The 18,679-nt window shown below is 43.7% G+C and overlaps 1 pseudogene; it reads right to left on the reverse strand.

The window, feature by feature from the left end:
- Positions 1–7,434: 7,434 nt before the first annotated feature.
- On the reverse strand, positions 7,435–8,943 carry LOC147820695 (elongation factor 1-alpha 1 pseudogene; annotated as a pseudogene).
- Positions 8,944–18,679: the final 9,736 nt, after the last annotated feature.

Below are 18,679 nucleotides of genomic sequence, written 5' to 3' on the forward strand. Positions count from 1 at the left end.
CGGGCGGGCGTCTGTCGGTCCCGACCTGACCTTCAGGGACGAGGGTAGCATCCACTCGGAGGGAGGGCAGCTTTCTGAGTTGACTTTAGCTCTGTGTCTTCAGTCTTCCGAGGTGCGAGGTTTCTGACTGTGCAGGGCCTGCCGGGCAGGAGTGAGTTGGCAGAGAAGTTCGGGCACTGAGGATTTTAAACATTCGTCACCAGGACAGGACCAGCGGGATGCAAACGTCCTTTGGGGCCAGGTCGCCCTGATGCTCTCAGCTCCTCCCCTCCTCCCCGCTGCCTGGCCCCGCCCCGCATGGCTGTTCTGGGCCGGCTGAGCCCTCAGGTCTTGGCTGGCTGAGGACAGCGCTGCCCTTGTGACCGTGTTTGCTGTTGCCCAGTGGGTGTGACCATTTCTGTCCCTTTGTTTTGTTTTGTCTGTGGTCTTGGGGGTCGAACCCAGGGCCTTCACACTGAGCGGCACCTCTGCCCTTTTGAGTTTTTGTTTTGAGATAGGGTCTTTTTTTTGGCACCGGGGATCGAACTTGGGTCCTTGCGCTTGCGGGGGGGGGGGGGGGGTCGGCGGCAGAGCCACAGAGCTGAACCCAGGCTGAGACAGGGTCTTGCCAAATCACTGAGTAGCCCAGGCTGGGCTTGAACTTGAGAGCCTCCTGCCTCAGCCTCCTAGAGTGCTCGAATGCTAGGAGTGCACCCCAATTCCCAGCTTGCCCTGATGTTCTGACCCTGGGGATGGGAAGGGGAAATCCAGTGAAGAGAAGCAGCCTCGCAAGCATTTTGGGGGTTTGTTTTATTCTATGTGACTGGCATGGCGATGGCAGGAATCCAGGCCCCTGGTCCCGACAGTGTGGGGCCCCTGGAGAATTAACTGTACACATTTACAGCGGCCCTGAACAGGGGCCACATCTTCCTGCAAATGCCCAGGAGCCCTCAGACATGAACCCTGAGAGCCAGGCCTACCGAGATGACACAGAGCCGCCACCCCGGCCCCTGAGCAGCCCTGCTGGTCTGGAGAAGACAGAGAGACGGGAGGCTCAGCAGCAACAGCTGCACCCGGGCCGTGTCTGGGCTGCAGTCCACATCTCACGGCTGTGTCTGGATGCCCCGGGTCTGGAGTTTGTGACTGATGCCTGGTGCAGTGCTTGGCCAGAGGGCACAAGGATTAAGTAGTCTGAATAAGATAAAGGGAGGCCAGGGAGGTAGCTCAGTGGTTCTGCTGCCTGGCAAGGTGACGAGTTCGATCCCCGGTACAAAAAAAAAAGAGAAACAAAGGGCAGAAAGACGCTGTCAAGGCTCCTTGTTACTTTGCTGTTTTCTGCTGCCATGGACTGTTGCCCCCCTGTCACCCTGCCTCGGAGCCAGCCAACTATAGACTGAAACCTCTACAGCTGTGAGCTAGATAAACTTCCTCCTTTAACTGCGGGTGTCGGGTACTTTGTCTCAGTAAGGAGAGAAAAGTGACTGACACACTGTGCGTACGGCCGCCGGCAGTGACTCCTAGGCAGGCAAAGGCCAGACTGGCTCTCTGCAGCCAGCCCAGTCCTCCATGATGGTGATAGACAGACGCCCGGAACACCTGTCTTCCTGTTCTCGCAGTGTCTGGGCTGGCAGAAGCCTGGGCGAGCCACCTGCCCTTTCAAATGAGCAAGGGTGCCCCCCAGGAACATTCCTCAGTTCTCCCTCCACACAGGACTGCAGGGCAGCGACCACGCCCAAGACACGAGGGTCCAGCCCAGCCCCAGGAGGCAGCCCATGCTCCTCCCGCCTCGTGCCTCGGTCTCAGTGCCCAGGTCTCAGGGGGCAGCACGTTCGGCACCATCACAGGAGGGCAGGTGGCAGGCTCAGGTAGTAAGGACCAAGTGGGCCGTTAAAAGAGCAACTGCGCCGGTCAGGAGGCTGGTCATAGGGCTAACTGTCAGCAGCCCACGAGAAAAGCTGCATGAAACCACGGGGTGAGTGTTTTCATTAAAATGTCACAGAAGGGAGATCTCGAGTCAGCCCCAAATTGATTAAAACACTTGGCTTCCTGCAAAACAAACGATGTAAAAGCCCAGAAGAAATGTGCAGAGGCAGAGACTCAGGAGGCACCGAGAAAACGGGTCGCTGCCACACAAGCCTCATTTACTCCTGACCCAGACTTCTCCCCGGCAAAGGAGGAGCCCGAACGTCAGCAGAGGAATGGGCAAATGCTGAGAGCAGATACACAGAGCGGAGCAAAGCTGTGCACCGCCCGGGGGTCCCCAAGTTCACCCAGAGGAGAAACGCACGAGGACAGCGACATTCTCCCCTCTTCTCAGAGGGCGCCCCTTTCTCCTTAGTGCCTGGGTCAGCACTGGGCGGAGCGCCGGGAGGGCGCCTGCGCATCCTGAGGGAGCGCTGAGAACAGCGCCACCAGGAGCCGGGAGCGGGGACTGCAGGGGCCCGGCCGGGGGTGAGAGCTCTGGAGGGCGGGGTGGGGGGAGCCGAGAGGCGCTCGGGGAAAGCGAGGCTGGGCTGCCGGAAAAGGACGATTCTGCACGAAGGGACCCGAGTCCTGACGAAAACGGCCGAGTGGGGTTCGGCGGAGCCGAGGCTGCGCTGGAAGAGCCTGGGTTGTCAGAGCAGGCAGAGGCGGCTCCGGCGGGCGGTTCGGGCACAGTGGGAGTGTTTGGGGTCTGAAGTGGCCAGCGGGACCGAGCAGAGGGTCGAGGTGGGGGTCCGAGGGACCTGCCCTGGGCGCAGAGGTCCTAGGCAGGGCGGGTTGTGGGGGCCCAGGGAGAGAGAAGAGAGAGTCAAGGAGGCGTTGAACAGCAGTGGTGACAGTGGACGTCCGCGTCTCCTTCCTGATTTTAGCGTGAAAGCTTTCAGTTTTTGTCCATTTAGTATGATGCTGGCTGTTGGTCTGTCATAGATGGCTTTTACCAGATTAAGGCAAAGACCATCTATTCCAATTTTCTGTAGGGTTTTTTTGGTTTGTTTTATCATGAATGAGTGTTGGATTTTGTCAAATGCTTTTTCTACATCTATTGAGAGGATCATGTGGTGATTGATTTGCGTGTGTTGAGCCGTCCCTGCACCCCTGGGGCGAATCCCAATTGGTCAGGGTGTGTGACCATCTTGATGATCTGCTGCATTCTGTTTGCCAGAGTCTTGTGGATTTTTGCGTCTATGTTCATTAGGGAGATTGTCCTATAATTCTCTTTTTTTGGTTGGATCCATCTCTGGTTTTGGTATCAGGGTAATGCTTGCTTCCAGGAATGAATCTAGGAGTCTTGCTTCCCTTTTAATTTCATTAAGGAGTTTGAGAAGTAGCAGCATTAGATCTTCTCTAAATTTCTTGTTGAATTCTGCAGTGAATCCATCAGAGCCTGGACATTTCTTGTTGGTAGGTGTTTAATTACATCTTCAATTTCATTGGCTGATATTGGTTTATTTAGAATTTTTATTTTAAAAACATTATTGTTATTGTTGTTGTTGTTGTTGTTGTTATTATTATTATTATTATTTTAGTTCTGGGGATTGAACTTGGGACCTTGCACTTGCGAGGCAGGCAGCCGAACCACTGAGCTAAATTCCTGGCCTTTATTTAGAATTTTTATATCTTCTTGATTCAGCTTTGGTAATTCAGATATATCCAGGAATCTGTCCATTTCTTCTGTGTTTTCCACCTTATTAGAATACAGGTTCTCGAAGCAGGTGTTGATGATCTGTATTTCTGCAGGATCTGTTGTGATTACACCTTTTTCATCCCTAATTGCATGGATTTGAGTCTTTCTTTTTTTGATAAGATTGGCTAAGGGTTTGTCAATTTTATTTAATCTTTCAAAGAACCAAATCTTCAATTCACTGAGTGTCATTTTTTTAGTCTCCATTGGATTAATTTCTGCTCTGATTTTTATAATTTCCTGCCTTATACAAGATTTGGGCTTGACTTGCTCTTTTTCTAGAAACTTGAATTTCAACATTAGGTTGTTTATTTGAGCTTGCTCTGTTTTTCTGATATGGGAATTCATTGCTATAAATTTCCTGCTCAGGACTACTTTCATTGCATCCCACGAGTTCCAGTATGTTGTATTGACATTATTATTTAATTGTAGAAACTGTCTAATTTTTTCTTTAATTTCATCTATGACCCATTGGTTGTTCAGGAGGGTGTTATTTAATTTCCATGTGTTTATGAAGTTCTTGTGGTTTCTTTTGCCATTGATTTCCAATTTCATTGCACTGTAGTCTGATAATATGCATGGGATAATTTCAGTTTCTTTGCATTTATGTAACCATGTTCTATGAGCTAGTATGTGGTCTACTTCGGAGAATGTTCCATGTGCAGGTGAGAAGAATGTGTATTCTGATGTTGTAGGGAGGAACACTCTGTACACATCTGCTAAGTCCATTTGTTCAAAAGTTTTGTTCACTTCTAATACTTCATTGCTGATTTTTTGTCCAGGAGATCTGTCTATTTGTGACAGTGAGATCCCCTATTACAACTGTATTTGGGCTTATATGATTTTTCATGCTTGTTAATATTTGTTTTATATAGTTGGATGTGCTGCTATCTGGTGGATATATATTTATGATTGTCATCTCTTCCTCTTGGATTTTTCCCTTTACAAGGATGTAGTGACCTTCTTTGTCTCTCTTAATTAGTCTTGGCTTTGAATTCACTTTGTCTACAAATAGAATAGTTACCCCTGCTTTTTTTCCGGGTTCCTGTCACATGGAATATTTTTTTCCATCTCTTGACTTTCAGTCTATGAAATTGTTTTTGAATTAAATGTGTTGCTTGTATACAGCGTATTGTTGGATTTTGCTTCTTGATCCATTCTGCCAGTCTGTTTCTTTTGATTGTTGAATTGAGACTGTTAACATTGACAGTTATAACTGATATGTATTATCTTATCCCTGTCATGTTATTTTCCTGCTGTTGGCTTCCTTCTTTCCTTTCCTGTTTAATTTCTTGCCTTACCTGGTGGATTCATTCTGTTGGGGTTCATGGAGTTGCAATTCTTGTTTTCTCTTTCTAAAATATTCTTCAGAACACTTTGGAGGGCTGATTTGGTGGTCTTGAATTTTTCAGGTGTTCTTTGTCAGGGCAGTATCTTATTTCTCTCTCAATTTTGAAAAGTAGTTTTGCAGGGTACATCAGTCTGGGTTGGAGGTTGTTTTCCTTTAGGGGTTGAAATGCTTCATCCCAAGCTCTCCTTGACTTGAAGTTGTGTTGAGAAGTTGGCTGTGATTCCTCTATAGGTGAGTTCGTTCTTTCTTTCTTTCTTTCTTTCTTTCTTTCTTTCTTTCCTCTTTTTCTTTTTTGGTGATTTGTTTCTTTTCTCTAGCATCTTTTTTCCCCTTAACGTCTTTTAATATTCTGTCCTTGTGTTGAATTTCTGGAATTTTGATTATTATATGCCTTGGGGAAGATTTTTTTTGATCATGGCTAATCCTCTGTTGGTGGCATTGTAGACTAGTGCAGCCACTGTGGAAATCAGTGTGGAGATTTCTCAAAAAAACTAAAACTAGATGTTCCATTTGACTCAGCTATTCCCCTTCTTAGTATCTTCCCTAAATAATTAAAAGAATCATACCACAGTGATATATGCACACTCATGTTTATAGTGGCACAGTTTGTAATGGCTAAATCTTGGAAACAGCCCAAATGGCCATCAACCAATGAAGAAAGAAGATTTTTTTTAATACAATGGAGTACTACTCTGCCATAAAGAAGGATGAGCTTCAGACATTTATAGCTAAATGGATGCACCTTGAGATCATACTCTTAAGTGAAATACTCTAAGTCAAATAAATTGGACACATATGTTTCTCTGGTGTGAAAAAGTGAAAGTGGAAATAAGAACTAAAATGTATAACAGATATTGGGAAATGGGAAGAAAATGTTCAAATGGGAAGGAGAACAGGGGTGGAGGGAAGGAAGGACAGGACAAGAAAAAAAGGTGAAAATAGGGTTGGAGATGTAGCTCATTGGTGCTGCACTTGCCTGGCAAGTGCAAGGTCCTGAGTTCAATTCCCAGAACTGGAAAAAAAAAAAGGGAAAATATGTACCAGACATTCCTGCCCAGTACTAGCGGGCCATGAGTGGCACATGCTTCCTTCCCTAATTTGGCTTTATTTTTTTATATTAGGAGTCAGACCAAAGCCCTGTGTGACTAACATGGGCTGTCAGATAACAGAGTTAGGCTAGCATTGCTTCTTTGCTGATGGCTGTCACTGAGACCCAAGTCCTGGCCTGTGAAGTGGCAGGGCCCTGCTGAGTTACGTGCAGCTGAGGTCAGCGTGACCCTAATTAAAACCCTTTACCCTGAATTATGGCTTCTCTGTGACCTGATGGGTTGCTTGCTATTTGCACCTGGCACCAGTACCTGTTTCTTCTATCCTAGCAAAATAAGCAGTGCCGACTCCCTGACAGCCCTGCCTGGCGCTGTTGTGCCAGGTGTCTGGCAGTGCTTCACTGGATGCCTTCAAAGCACACCCTGCTCCCTATTCCTTCCCATGGTTGTATTCAATAAACACTGGATGGACGTGGGGGCCTATGTCTTTGTTGCCTAGAGTAGCACTGATCAGTCCCAGGACCCAGCTTCTCGTTTCCTGTCTTTATTCTTTTTTTTTTTTTTTGGTACCGGGGATCGAACTCGGGTCCTCAGCTTTTGAGGCAGGTGCCAGAACCACTGAGCTAAATCCCCAGCCCGCCTGTCTTTATTCTTTATAGCCTTATGCTGTCGTGGCTCACAGGAGACCAGGACCCACCGCAGGGGTTCTGGTAATGAACCATTTCCCGTTCCTTATAAAAGTGGAAACAAAGCTTTTGTACATAGGGAGGGGAGGGGGCTTGAGGGGAGAGGAGAAGGGGAAAAAAGAGGCAGGATGTATCATGTACAGGTGCAAATTCCCTATGATAAGTGTTATTATGTATGCCTAAAATGTACCAATAAATGTTTTGCTCTAAAAAATACACAGTCTAACAAGTGAAAAGTTTGAAAGATAATTTTACCTGCATTTTAACCCTTATGAATATACACAATATGTATTAATTTTTCTTAGTAGCCTACTTCACTTTTTGTGGTTTTCCTCTTAGCCTTTGTCTTTTTAATATCCCCTTCCTAGAAATGTCTTCTGTAGAAATCCCTCTATCAACTTTCACTTCCAGTTACCCTTTTTTTTAAAAAAAATAATTTAATGGGTCTCAAAATTCTGTGACAGATTTTTGGTCAAGTTGTTTCCATTAAAGTCACTTTAAAAACTAACAACTTAAAACTGCCACACACAAAAAGAAAACAAATGGTTCACAAAACATTCTCCTTTCCTCCTGAAGGTTTTATGATGCATTGTTATCATTAACCAGTCTTTTAATATTAAAATTTAAATGGCCAATTAGGAGAAACAGTTCTAAGACTGGTCTCCCACCACTGATTAAGACCAGGGTGGCAGGTGTTAGGGGTGATGTTCATTTAGCCTTCTGAACTTTCTGGGCAGACCTGGTGACCTTGTAGCTCCAGCAGCCGTCTTGTCCACTGCTTTGATGACACCCACAGCAACTGTCTGTCTCATATCACGAACAGCGAAACGACCCAGAGGTGGATAGAGAAGCTCTTCACACACCTGGGCTTGCCTGGAACCATGCCAGCAATGGCAGCATCACCAGATTTCAAGAATTTGGGGCCATCTTCCAGCTTCTTACCAGACCGGCGATCCATCTTTTCTTTTAGCTCAGCAAACTTGCAAGTGATGTGAGCCGTGTAGCAATCCAGTACAGGAGCACAGCCAGCACTGATCTGGCCCGGATGGCTCAGCATAATCACCTGAGCAGGGAAACCAGCTGCTGCCACAGCTGGGTCATTTTTGCTGTCACCAGCAACGTTGCCACTGTGAACATCTTTGACAGACACGTTCTTGACATTGAAGCCCACAATGTCACCAGGAAGAGCTTCACTCAAAGCCTCATGGTGCATTTCAACAGACTTTACTTCAGTTGTGACATTGACTGGTGTGAAGGTGACCACCACGCCAGGTTTGAGGACACCAGTCTCCACTCGGCCCACAGGGAAGGTACCGATACCACCAATTTTGTAGACATCCTGGAGGGGCAGCTGCAAAGGCTTGTCAGTTGGGGGAGTGGGTGGCAGGATGCAATCCAAAGCTTCAAGCAGTGTGGTTCCACTGGCATTGCCATCTTTATGAGTGACCTTCCATCCCTTGAACCAAGGCACGTTAGCACTTGGCTCCAGCGTGTTGTCACCATTCCAACTAGAAATTGGCACAAAAGCTACTGTGTCGGGGTTGTAGCCAATTTTCTTAATGTAGGTGCTGACTTCCTTAACAATTTACCCATATCTCTTCTGGCTGTAGGGGGGCTCAGTGGAATCCATTTTGTTAACACCAACAATGAGTTGTTTCACACCCAGCATGTAAGCCAGAAGGGCATGCTCACGGGTCTGCCCGTTCTTGGAGATACCAGCTTTGAATTCACCAACATCAGCAGCAACAATCAGGACAGCACAGTCAGCCTGAGCTGTGCCTGTAATCATGTTTTTGATAAAGTCTCTGTGTCCTGGAGCATCAGTGATAGTCACGTAATACTCGCTGGTCTCAAATGTCCACAGGGAGATGTCCATGGTGACACCACGCTCACCCTCGGCTTTCAGTTTATCCAAGACCCAGGCGTACTTGAAGGAACCCTTCCCCATCTCAGTAGCCCCTTTTTCAAACTTTTCAGTGGTTCTTCTGTTGATGCCACCACATCTGTAGATCAGATGGGCGGGAGTGGCGGACTTGCCCAAATCCATGTGTCCGATGACGGTGATATTGATAGGAGTCTTTTCCTTTCCCCTGTTGGCTTTGATTTAGTGGTGGTTTTCACTACACCTGTGCTCTCATGGCAAACCCATTGCAAAAAGCTCCAGTCACCCTTTAAAAACTTTTCACAAGTTTTTATTAGTATACCTTTATGGTGCATGATAAGTGCATTCATTGGGGGGGAATTGGTCCATATACAGATAGCATTTTGATCCTCTACACTTCCCCTCCTAATACTCTCCCTTTCTTTTGTCTAAATATTCTGCCAGATAGAGGTATACTCTCATTTGGGCTCCTTGGTGCTGGTAGACTCTGTCTGCTTAGATTCCCTTGAATAGTGGGTCTAATGCTGCTTTTGTGAGCATTATTTTTCTAGAATTTCTTTTTTCATAGGAAAATTTTACTTCTCTGTCGAAGTTTTGAGGCCAAGTTTGCCGGGTATAAAAGTCTGGGTTGAGGGCCAGGGATTTAGCTCAGTGGTTCTGCTGCCTGCCCTGCAAGTGCAAGGACCCGAGTTCGAGCCCCAGTACCAAAAAAAAAAGTCTGGGTTGGAAATTGTTTTATTTTAGGGCTTGTAAAGAGTATTGGAAGCTCTCCTGGCTTATAAGGATTATGCTGAGAAATTCACAGTTATTCTAAAGGACTCACTTTCATAGGTTATTTGCGGGGTTTTTTTAACAGTTGTAAACTGTTTTTTCTTAACAACTTTCTGTAAATTCTCTCCTTTTGTCTACTTTCTGGACTTTTGATTATGATGTATTGTGGAGAGATTCTTTTCTGATCTTAGCTATTTGAGGTTTTATGGATCTTGTACTTAAAAGCAGAATTATTTCCCTAGATTTGGACAATGTTTTGCTATAATTATAGTGCATATATATATATTTTTTCCATTAAGTTTATTGGTTCATTTTAGGTATACAATGCAGTTACATTCATCATTGGGATCGTGTACCTTTTCATGATTTATCTTGGTTCTTACTTTTTTTCCCTTTTCCCTGCCCTCTGTACACTCCCTCCACCCTTCCCTATTTCCACAGACTTTGTTTCCATGTTTTCCTTTTCTCGTATTTTTTCTTTTCCCTTCTTTCCTTCCCCCACCCCTCCCACTTCCCCTGCTCCTTTAGACCTTTTCTTCCTATTACACAATATCAATTATACATTTTTAAAATTACAATATCAAAATTTAGAGGACATCACCACAAATTTTACAGAATTTAAAAGGATATAGAGGGCCGGGGATTTAGCTTAGTGGTTCTGGCGCCTGCTTCAAATGTGCAAGGACCAGAGTTCGATTCCTGGTACAAAAAAAAAAAAAAAAAAGGATATAGAAAGCATATTACAAAAACCTTTTTTGAAATAAATTTGACAACTTCTAAGAAGTACCTTGGAAGACAAATTAATGAAACTAACTGTGGAAGAAATATAAAATTTGAATAGCACCTATTAAAGAAAGTATATTCCTAGCTTGAAAACCTACCCATATGACAACAGGCTCGTATACATTTTAACTGATAAATTATATCAAACAATTAAAGCAGAAAAAAGAAGGAACACTTCTCCCCTCATTTTAGGAACTCAACATTGTGCTAATCCTAAAACTGGATAAAGATAATAGAAGAAAAACATATGAACATAGATAGAAATTTGTTTAACAAAACAAACTATTATTAGAATGATTACTCGATAATGCAAAATAGGAAGAAAAGGTCCAAAGGGGTAGGGGTAATGGGAGGGGCAGGGGAAAGGAAAGAAGGGAAGGGAAAAATGATGAGAAATGCAAAAAATGGAAAGAAAGTCTTTGTAAATAGGGAAGGGTGGAGGGCATGAAGGGAGGCCTAGGAATGGGGAAAAAAAATAAGAACCAAGATGCATCATGTAAAGGTACAATTCCCAATGAGAAATGTAATTGTGTTGTATACCTACAATGCACCAATAAAAGAATTTAATTAAAAAACCCAAAAAATAAAAAAACCCCAAACTATTAGAAGTCAGATCTGGCAGTATGTAGAAAGTGGTTTTATTATAGGGATGGCTGTGTTGGTTCAGCATTGGAAGATCCACCCCCATAAGTTATCATTTTATTTATTTATTTTTTTGTTTTTGTTTTTGGTACCAGGGATCGAACCCAGGTCCTTGAGCTTGCGCAGCAGGCGGTGAAACCACTGAGCTAAATCCCCAGCCCTAAGTTATCATTTTAACAGAGGAAAGGAAAAAGCCATATGATCCCATCAATAGTTACAGAAAAAGTACTGGACTAAATTCTACAGCTGTTCATGGTAAAAGCTATCAGGAGACTAGAAGTAGAACAGAACCTTTTCAACAGATAAGCCAGGTACTCCATACTTCCAGCAAAAATGCCTTATATGAATGGAGAAGATACAATGCTTTCTCCATAAGGCGGGGAACAAGGGCAGATAGGCCTACTCTTCATCTGTCCATTAAACTTTGAAACATAGGGCCAAACCAAAATAGTCTGGCAATAAAAAGATACAATTAGCATACAATTGGCAAGGTATAAGTAAAATCTTAATATGTAGAGGAAATGATTATCTACAGAGAAAATACTAAGAAATCTCTAGGAGCCCCTAGAACCACACATATATGGTCCACTGAGGTTTTTTTTTTTTTTTTTTTGGAGGCTTTAACATTAACATTTTATAGAACATAAACTCAATTCAAGAGCTGAGGAAAAGATAGTGTTTTCAGCAAATGGTACTAGAACACCTGCTATCCATATGTAAAAAATTAACCTCAACCCTTTATTTCCATACATAAAAATAACTTGAAAGGATCTATGAACCTAAATAGGAAAGACTAAAACTATAAAACTTTAAGAAGAAATTATAAGGGAAAATGTTCATGAATTTAGGGTAGGCAAGAATTTCATAGGATACAAAACACATGATGTATAAAAGAAAGAAATTGATAATTCCATCAAAATTCAGAACTTTAAATGACATCATTAAGAAAATGAAAACTAGTCCTTAAACAGACCATATGTATAATACATATAACCTAAGACCAGACTATATAAGGAACTCTTACAGCTTATTAATAGACAACCCAATTAAAAAGTAAACACAAGAAGATGATAAATAGCCAGTACAGATAAATAGCCAGATACAGATATTGACTTATCATTGTTATGAATTTTTCTTTTTGTTGGATTTTCCCCCTTTGCATTTAATTTCTTGTTGCCCCCAGTGGATTAATTCTGCTGGGCTTCCTGGGGTTGTGATCCTCATTGTCTTTTCCTAGGGTATTGTCTAAAAGTTTTTGGAGTGCTGGTTTGGTATTTATGAAGTTCCTAAGGTGCTCTTTGTCATGAAAGTATCTTATTTCCCCCTCAATTTTGAAAGATAGTTTTGCAGGGTACATCAATCTGGGTTGGAGGCTGTTTTCCTTTAGGGCTTGAAATACATCACTCCAAGCTCTTCTTGCCTTGAGGGTTTGCATTGAGAAGTCTGCTGTGATTCTGATGGGCTTTCCTTTGTATGTGATTTGTTTCTTTTCTCTAAATGCTTGTAGAATTTTGTTCTTCTGTTGGGTTTCTGGAATCTTAACAATTATATGCCTATATGTAGATTTTTTTTTGATCAAGGCTAGTTGGAGTCCTATATGCCTCACTTATCTGTATGTCAAGTTCTTTTCCCCTGCTTGGGAAGTTTTCTGCTGTCACTTCTGTGAACAGTTTTTTTATGTCATCTGCACTCTCTCCTGTTTCTTCATTGACTCCCATCAGTCTTATGTTATTCTTCTTTGCATCATCTAGCAGCTGCTGGATTGATTTCTCATGGTCCCTTACTATTTTAAAGCAATTTTTCTTTTCCTGGTCACTAATTGCAATCTTATCTTCTATATCTGAAATTCTGTCCTCACATTGGCTCATTCTGCTGTTTAAGCTTTCAATGGAGTTTTTAATTTCCTGGAAATCTTTTTGTATCTGTTTTATGGATTCCATTTGTTTCCCATGTTGGGGTTCCATCATGTTCCTCAGCTCCTCTATTTTTTTAAATCTGTGTCCTCTCTAGATTTATTAATCATGTCTTGCACTATGGGCACAATCTCTGCTTATATCTGAGAAATTATTTCTGATTTTATTTTTTCCAGATCCTCTTTTGTTGCCAGTTCAGGGAGTCCAGGTGGTTGAGTATCAAAGTGTTCCATCTCATTTCCCTTTGGGGTTGCTGTAGGTGATCTGGAAGTCTGGTTTTGAGACTTGTTTACATGTCTTCTCATTTTTGACAGGGGAGGGGGGTTTGTGGCAACCACGCAGCTCACCTCCTGTGTACTGAGGGGGCTGATACGGTGGCCCAGAAGCCTCCTCCTGGGCACTCGGAGCTAGTACATACATTTTTATACCTTTTGAATTGTCTTTTAATTTTTTTATTTATCCTTATAATTTTGAGCTTGTTATTTTTGAGTCATCTAGCACCTGTTGTATCTAGCTTACATAGTGACTTGTCATTTTTTAGGGTATTATTGAGTATGTGATCTACTACATCTACCTTTGTCTTCTTTTTTTTTTTTGGTCCTGGGGATCAAACTCAGGACCTTGTGCTTGCAAGGCAGGTGCAGTGCCACTGAGCTGCATCCCTGACCCCACTTTTTCCTCTGTTTGTAACACTGTAGCCCCATATTGGCCAAGTTAGCTACCTATTCATTCCACTAAATTTTCATACCATCTATCTCTGGTTGCTTTTTGTATACCTTCTAATTCTCCTTCACAGTGCTCATTCATGTCTTACATTTTATTCCTTAACTCAGTTTTACTGTTTGTTTCTTCTTTAAGATTACTGAACATTAAGGGCCGGGGATTTAGCTCAGTGGTTTCGCCACCTGCTGCGCAAGCGCAAGGACCCAAGTTCGATTCCCGGTACCAAAAAAAAAAAAAAAAAAAGCACAAAGATTACTGAACATTTTATTTGTAAAAATAATTTGTTTAAATCCTCTTTGAGCTTGTTAAACACTTTAGCATTTCTTTTATCTTTTCAAATATTTTGACATTTAGTTTCTGAGTCCTTTGCCTATAGCTTGCTCTTCTTCGGTGTCTGTGAAATCAGCTTGTAGGGAGTTAGGGCATTTGGAGAGCATCATGTTCCTAGGCTTTCTATGTTTTATTTATTTATTTACTTATTTATTTATCGACTTGAGACAGGGTCTCACTGTGTACTCACAGCAGTCCTCCTGCCTCAGCCTCCCAAGTGCTGAGATTGTAGGCATGTGCCACCATGCCTGGCCTCTAGTGTTCATTGGACACAGGGTTGAGGATTATTCAGAGCAGAGTATCTGTCACTATTGTGAAGATCTCTAATTAGATTCTGTCTCACTGTGATGTGTACTTGTGTTTTTCTATGTTTTTATGTTTGTATCCATCTTCAACTTTTCCAGGGTCTTCTTAGAGTCCTTCATGTTCTTTGGGCTTGATCCTCAGTACCACTCAGAGAGGAGAGAATGACCTGCACTAATGTTTGTGTTACAAAGATAAACCAACAAATAGGGTACAGTGAAAACCAACTAAAAGAAAAACAATATCACCATTAACAATACAAAATAAAACAACAATAATCACAGAGTCATGGACAAACTAGTGCCCGGTATGGAGGTGCATGCCTGTAATCTCAGCATTTGAAAGGCTGAGGCAGGAGGATAGCTATGAGTTTGAGGCCAGCTTAGGCTACATAGTGGGTTCAAGGCCAGTCCGAACTACATAGAGAGATTCTGTCTCAAAAAAAAGAGACAAATTAATTATGCACGTACCATAAGAACCAACAATAGCTACAGATATGCCATTCTTTTTTTTCTTTTTACTTTTTTTTTCAGATATGCCATTCTTGACAAGAGAAAAGATATTTGTAATGAAGATGTATACACAAAGACAAACCAAATAATGACATACACAAAATACCTACAGTAAGCAACAGGTGTATCACATTTAACAATAGAAAATAATTCAGCCATAATTGCATAGAGTCGACAAAAATGATAAAAATTTGTAAAGCTTAATAATAATAATGATGATGATAATGGAGGGGTTGGGGCAGATAGAAAATGAAAGAAGTAAAATATGAGAAACAACAAAAATGAGAAGACAGAGAGAAGAGTAAGTTTAAAAAGTCCAATTGAAGGATTAAATAGTTAATAGAATTAGGTAAAAGTAACAGAAAAAGACAAGCAAAAGAAAATGGAATTGAAAAGAATAAAAACAGGAATAAAAGATTAAAAAGAAACAAAAACAAAACATCCAACAAACAGAATAAAAGAAACAAGTCTACAAAATTTCACCATGTGTTTGGGTGAGTGGTTTCTTTCCAGGGCCGGTGGTGTTGGAATCCACCAGGCACAGGGGTGGGACAGGAAGTCGTAGTGAGGCCTATTTGTTCCCATGCCTGCTTTTTGCTATGTGAATGCTGCCCTGCCTGGCCTTTCCTGGTGGGCTTGGTCAGTCAGTGATACGTTTGCCTTAGGGCTGCATTCACCGAAGCAGCTCTCGGTGATTGTGCCCTTCTGGCTGCCCCCGAGTCACTGTCTGCCTAGCTGTATGGCCTGTGGGCTTGGGAGGTGGCTCCCCTGTTCAGAGTCCCTGTGTCTGTCCACCCCAAGATGGGCAACTGTCCAAGCCGAGCTGTACCCCTGAGCATGTGGAGAGGTGGGAAAGGAAACAGCACTGAGCTCTGTGCTAGCAGCAGGCAGGGAGGGGCCGAGCAGTTGGCTCACAGTATCAGCACTTTCAGATTCGGCCCCCTGAATAGCACATGGTCAGCCCGGCTTCTCAGCACAGAGTGTGGCACAGATGTGTCCTTCGAAAGCTTGCTGCTGTTTGAACTTCTCAGGGATCTGCACCTAGCCTGCCCCTTCCCTGCCGCTGTCTCTCGTGGCCATTTCCTTCCCACTCACTGTGGAAGCCTGACCCCAGAGGCCCTGAAGTGTATTTGTTCTGTGAATCCTGATTCCTAGGGAAGCCCAGTCCTAAACAATAAACCCCTCCCCCAAAGGGCTTCTGATTATGTTAACCCAAATATGGTGGATGGTGCCTTGGATTTCTTCTCCAACTCTGCCCTGCCATGTGGAAGGAGTCACTTTCCGAGTGAGACCCCATGCTCTATGCAGCTTACAATAACTGTGGGCTTCCTTGGGTCTAGGGCTGCTGGTCCATTGTTCTTCCTGGGGCTGCTGCCCCTGTCTATGCTGACCTTGCGTCTGCAGACCTAGGGCCTCCTCGCTAGGTACACGGGTCAGCAATCTTGACTTCTTTATTTTCTCTATGTTATATTCTTTCTCTTGTTTTCCTGATGTGTCTAGTTCTTCTGTTGGATCTTTTGTGATTCCTTGAGCTCTACTTCTTTTTATTTTATTTTATTTTTTTGGTACTGGGGATTGAACTCGGGACCTTGCCCCTGCAAGGCAGGTGGTGGAACCACTGAGCTAAGTCCCCGGCCCTCTACTTCTTTTCTCTAAGTAGTAGTTTTCCAAGTGTGTTGGTTCCAGCCTGAAGAGGCTGTATTTTGCTGCTAGCCTTACTGTGCCATTTTTAATTTCTCATAAAAGCTTCCCATTTGTCATCACCTCTCAAGTATGGAAATGAAGTTTCTCAGTATAGAAGTAAATGCCAAAGGGAGGCAGAGATAAGACTGCTTTAACATCATCCAAGACACAACTGTCACTATATACAATCCCATGGTTGTCACAATTGTCTGCTAGCCAAAGCACCTAAACACAGTGAAAATCATAGATGTTTCTCTTATTTCTTCTCATCTTTTCTTTCCACCAAAAACTGCTTCTAGATGCCCTGATTGGTTGAGGTGTCCATTTCCTGTAGTCTCACCATTACTCAAGCAAATCTCTACCTAAGTCCTTGCTCTGTGAATAGAAACATACTTAATATGTCTGTTTCCTACTCAATGTGGAATGTCTTTGGGGAGGCAACCATGCCTTTTTTTTGTTTTAGTTCCTACAGTCTACATATTAGTCAGATTTCCCATCCCTTAGACACAATACCCAACACCCACAACTTCAAGGAGGAGAGACTTAATTTGGGTCACAATTTTAGGTGGATTCAGTCCTGGACTCCTGGGTTCAAGACAGACACTCCATGGGTTGCCCATGGCAGAGCAAAGATGCCTACTATGGCAGCCAGGAAAGAAAGGGGAAGAGGACCCGGGAGAAAATGGTGATAGACCATTGGCTGCCTGACTCGAGGGGCCACACCCACAACTGTGCTCCACCACTCAGCCCACTCCCACAGCCCATCAAGCTGGCTCTGCACCCGAACAACACAGCCTAGCTAGCATGGGGATGGACATAATAGGAAGTATCTCAAGCGTATTGTTTCTTTTTTGTGGTATTTTAGACCAAACCCAGGGTCTTCACACTGTGCTATATCACCAGCACTCCCTACATGTTTTCTTTTTTTTTTTAACTTCTGAGACACGGTCTCACTAATGTGTGAGGTTGTCCAAGGTGGCCCCAAACTTGGAATAATCCAGCCTCAGTCACTCAAAGTGCTGGGGTTACAGTGGTGTGCCTTCATACCCAGCTTGGACTATTTCTTTCTTTTTTTTTTTTTGGTACCGGGGATTGAACTCGGGTCCTTGCTCTTGCGCAGCAGGCGGTGAAACCACTGAACTAAATCCCCGGCCCCAGTTGGCCTATTTCTTAAAGTGAGCATAACTGTAAGGTTTGAGTCTCAAGGTGACAACATTTCAGGGAGAATCCAAGGTCTCCCTGAACATTTGCAGTATGCAGTCCGATCCGGCATTACGGGGCGCCCTTAGGTTCCTTCCCTTCATGCCATGCTCAAACTTACCACATGAACGTGGATTTCAAGCGCTTTTGCTTTAGTCTAAAACAATGGTCCCATTTTTCTTTTCTTGACAGGTGATCAGAGCAGACTCCTCAGATTCCACACTCGCAGAGCAAAGGATAAATATGGAGGCAAAGTTGCCGATGAGACTATGAGGTAAGGGGTGGCCACTGCGGGTCGGGGAGCGAAGAGGAGGGAGTGGGCACTGAAGGGTGAAGCTGCAGAGGAAGCATATGGTTCAGCAGCGCCTTACAGGGGAGAGGTGAGACAGACTGGAGGGTTCCAGGCCAAGGGATCACCTGAGTGCAGCCTGGTGCTAAGTGTTTTAGCCCTTGCACATGTTGCTATTTATCCTCTGTGAGCTTCATGCCAACACAGTGTTGTTCCATATCCCGGGAGGTGGAAATAATAAATGGCTCTTCCAAGCCCACAGGGTGCAGATACCCAGAGAGGGCGAATTACAGCCACACCCCAAAGCCCCGATCGTCACCTGTTCCCTTTAACCTTGGGAAGGGTTGCAACCAGCTGCTGATGGTGCCCCCAGACAGGCTGATTCTACATGGGATGCTGGAAGCCTGGGCTAGTTTTCTCCTGTAAACAAACTGAAAACTCTGCCCCTGCTCTTGTAACAACTGTTTTCTTTTGAATTGTCTTTGTGTGTGTGTGTGTGTGTGTGTGTGTGTGTGTGTGTGTGGTTACCACAAATCTAGGAAGCTTACAGTTTCTACAGAGAGAATCAAATATCAAAGCAGGTTTAGAGGGAAAGTCATTTGCTTAAGAAGAAAACAACCCCATGCCACCACAAGCCCACAGTCCTCACAGATGTTATGTTAGTCAGAGCAGATGAACACAATCCAACTCAATAATAAAAGACCCATTGGGAATGGTGGGCTCATGCCACCTGTGGATGCCTCGTTGTAGAGTAATAGCCAAACCTTTACACAAAAGAGGCAACTCAAGCTCTAGAAACTGAAGCCTTGAAACAGACAGTAGCTGCTGAAGAGTCCTTCTGAGCCTTAAAATGGGCAAAGATACAGGCCCCAGCATTAGGAATCCTAGAGCTAAGGAAGCCTTTTTCCTCTTCATAGCTGAA

The sequence above is a fragment of the Heterocephalus glaber genome, unplaced genomic scaffold (genome assembly GCF_053883595.1).
Source record: "Heterocephalus glaber isolate CG9 unplaced genomic scaffold, H.glaber_assembly_v1.0 deba00001806, whole genome shotgun sequence".
Lineage (NCBI taxonomy): Eukaryota > Metazoa > Chordata > Mammalia > Rodentia > Bathyergidae > Heterocephalus > Heterocephalus glaber.